Source organism: Tupaia chinensis, unplaced genomic scaffold (assembly GCF_000334495.1).
Source record: "Tupaia chinensis unplaced genomic scaffold, TupChi_1.0 Scaffold000361_1, whole genome shotgun sequence".
Lineage (NCBI taxonomy): Eukaryota > Metazoa > Chordata > Mammalia > Scandentia > Tupaiidae > Tupaia > Tupaia belangeri.
In genome coordinates, this window is record NW_006159857.1 from 142,190 (window position 1) to 145,641 (window position 3,452).

The window sequence follows — 3,452 nt, forward strand, 5'->3', positions numbered from 1 at the left end:
CAGAAAAGTGGTTCTGGTAAGCAGAGATGATTATCAGTTGATACGGCACAACAGCCATCTTGTGATTACCCGGAATGGTGTTGTGGGGATCTGCAGCGTGAGTTATCCTTGGGTATCTCGCTTCCTTAAGAATGGTAGAGTAGTTCTTGTTTTTCCCTGAGGTAATGCAGGGCTGGTAACCATCATCTTCTCACTGTCCATAGGTAGAGAAAATCCTCCTATACAATATATTTCTCAATTGGTTTAAGACAGCTAAAGTTTCTTTCTGTTGCTTATAGTTGCAAGTTCTTAATCATTGTTTTCGGCTTCAGTTTGCCATCTCCGGCCAGCGGCCACGCGCAGGCACAGGCCCAGTGGCCACGCACTGGCTTAAACTCACGCTAGGTGCATGTGCATGCATTCCCAAGACCCCGAGAGGAGAATGGAGAAGAGACTGCGGCATGGCCATCCCCCCTGGGGGGTGATTTCTCACTTTCTGTCTGTCTGGTGAGCACATGCACCCTATAGCAAAAACCTCTTCAAAAAATTTTAATTAAAAATTTAAATAAATAAATATAAAGAACTAACAAAATGAACTATCACAAAAATTTAAATATTACTAAATTTATCTGACGTCTAAACATTTCATTAACATAGCAAATTTATGTGGTCAGCAGGTAGCATGGTGGTTAAGGTGTATGGACTCCCACATGGCTGATGGCACATTTGAGCCCTTGACCTGACAGCTTGCTTTCTCACTTTGCCTTTCTGCCTGTCTCTTTCTCTCTCTGGTGAACACACAAGCCCTGTCACAAACTAAAAATAATAATAAATAAAATTAAGAAAGAATTCTAGGGCCTGCAGATTGCCTAGCAGTTATGTTACTGGACTCTCACATGGCCAATTGATTCAAGTCCTGGACCCAGTGGTTTCAAACTCATACCACGTGCATGTGCACCCAGGATCACGAAAGGAGAATGGAGAAGGGATTGTGGCATGGCCATACCCCTGGGGGGTGATTTCTCTTTCCCCCTGTCTCTGTCTCTCTCTCTGGTGAGCATGTGTCCTAAGGCAAAAACACTCTTAAAAAATGATAATTCTGGGGGAACCAGCAGTTAGTGTAATGGCTATGTCGCTGGACTTCCACGTAGTCGACCACGGTTTGCGTCCCAGACCCGGTGGCTTAAAACTCACGCCGGGCGCATGTGCGTGCATGCCCAAGATCCCGAAAGGAGAATGGAGAAGGGATTGCGGTGTGGCCATCCCCCCTGGGGGGGGTGATTTCTCGCTTTCTGTCTCTATCTCTGTCTGTCTGGTGAGCACACGCACCCTATAGCGAAAACCTCTCCAAAAAAAAAAAAAGATTTTTGCTATAGGGCATGTGCACTCACCAGACAAACAGAGACAAACAGAAAGCCAGAAATCACCATCCAGGGGTATGGCTACGCCGCAATCCCTTCTCTTCCATTCTCCTCTCAGGATCTTAAACATTAGTTTTAATCTCCTGGGTCCAGGACTTGAACCATAGTTGGCTACATGGAAGTCCAGAGACGATATGTATCCATTATGCCATCTGCTGCTCTCACGTATTATATTATTTCTTTAAAATAATTATTTACATGGATTGTAATTCTTTATATGCGGAGATTTCTCGCTTTGTCTCTAGCCAGTGAGCACACACACCATATAGCAAATATCCCTAAAAATAAAATATATTAAATTAATATAAAACAGCAAATGTAATAGAACAAAATTTCTTGGCTATTTTAAACACATTCAAAGCCAGAAGTCCTGTAATATTATGATTATATAACTAGGCAGTGTATTTGCTAGTAAAAAGCCTATGAGGGGATACTGGCAGGTGGTGTGGTAGTTAAAGGCACTGTTTTCCCACATTACTGACCATGATTCAAGTCTTGGACCTGGAGGCTTGCTTTCTCACTTTCCTTTTCTCTCTCTGCCTCTCTGGTCAAATTTAAAAATAACAAATGGAATTAATAAAGAAATAAATCTTTTTTTTTTAAGGGCCTATGAGGGTTACTTTTCACCTTTTAGGTTATTATTTCTACTTCTAAGATTACTTTTCTAGGATAGTTTTTTTTTTGTCTGTTTAGAGGTTTTTTTGCCTTAGGCTGTGTTTGTAGGTGGTGGGGGGAGATATGAAGGGCCAGAGATAGTGAGAAAGGGAATCAGCCCCTGTTGGGATGGCCATGCCACAATCCCTTCTCTATTCTCCTGGGATCTTGGGCACACATGCACACTCACCTGGTGTGATTTTTTAAGCCACCAGTTCTAGGACTCAAACCATGGTTGGCCATGTGGGAGTTTTTGTGTTGTACAGAGAACACATGTAAGCTATGCATAAATAGCTTACATTGAGCCAGTGCCCTCCAGAGCTTCTGGAATGCAAATAGTGCTCTCATGTCTCCTGCTGACTTCAGATAGAATCCATGTAGATAAATCATACGGGGACCAGCAGATGGTGTGATATTTATGTCACTGGACTCCCACACAGTTGAGTCCTGGGCCCGATGGCTTGAAAGGCACAATGAGTACGTGTGCCTATGTGCTTAAGATCCTGAGAAAAGGAGAAAGGATTGCTGTGTGGCATCCCCCTTGAGGGATAATTTCTCGCTTTCTATTTGTCTCTCTGCTGAGGCCCTATTATCAAAAATCTCTTAAATAAAAACAAAAGAGATAAATCATATAGTTGATATTCATGTTGTTCCACCTGCTCTTCCCAGTGGTATCACTACTTAGAAGAAATCTTGGAGTAGAAAATACCCTAAGCCCATTCACCTGTCAATGTATGACTCTTGGGTGTGTCTTGCTCACCAGATACAAAGGAGAAATTACCCCGTGGGAAATGGTCTTGTTGCAGTCTCTTCGTTTCTCCCTCATTTAGGCATTTTTGGAACATACACACCTCTGCATGTTTCTTAAGCCTCTATGTTTGGTACTCAAATCATAAAGCTGGCCATATGGGATCTGACTGCCTTAACCACCTGGGCACAGAGCCAACCCAGAACTCCCTGTAGTCACTAAAAACATTGGTAAAGAAGCCAGGCACAATGGCACATGTCCATACTCCCAGGTACTAGAGGCTGAGGCAGAATATCAAGAGTTTGAGGTCACCTTGGGTATTAAATGGATACCCTGTCTATACCAAGAACAAAACAAAAACCTAAATATTTAAAAAATGGTTAAGACACTGGATTGAGCCTATCCAGCTATGGCTGCCCTTCCCCACTATTCATGCTCAATGGTATACCACTCCTGCACACTGAGTTGTTTGAGACTTGGTTTTGTATTTGAGCACTCAGCAAGATGTTTACCTTGCCTAGTAGGCTGAGGGTTTGGAACCATAACCATAGCTTCCATTAAGACACTACAGGGTGGGGATGCAGGCAGTGTGGTGGTAGGGGGATGCTGGACTCCCACACGGCTGACCATGGTTTGAGTCCCATTCCTGC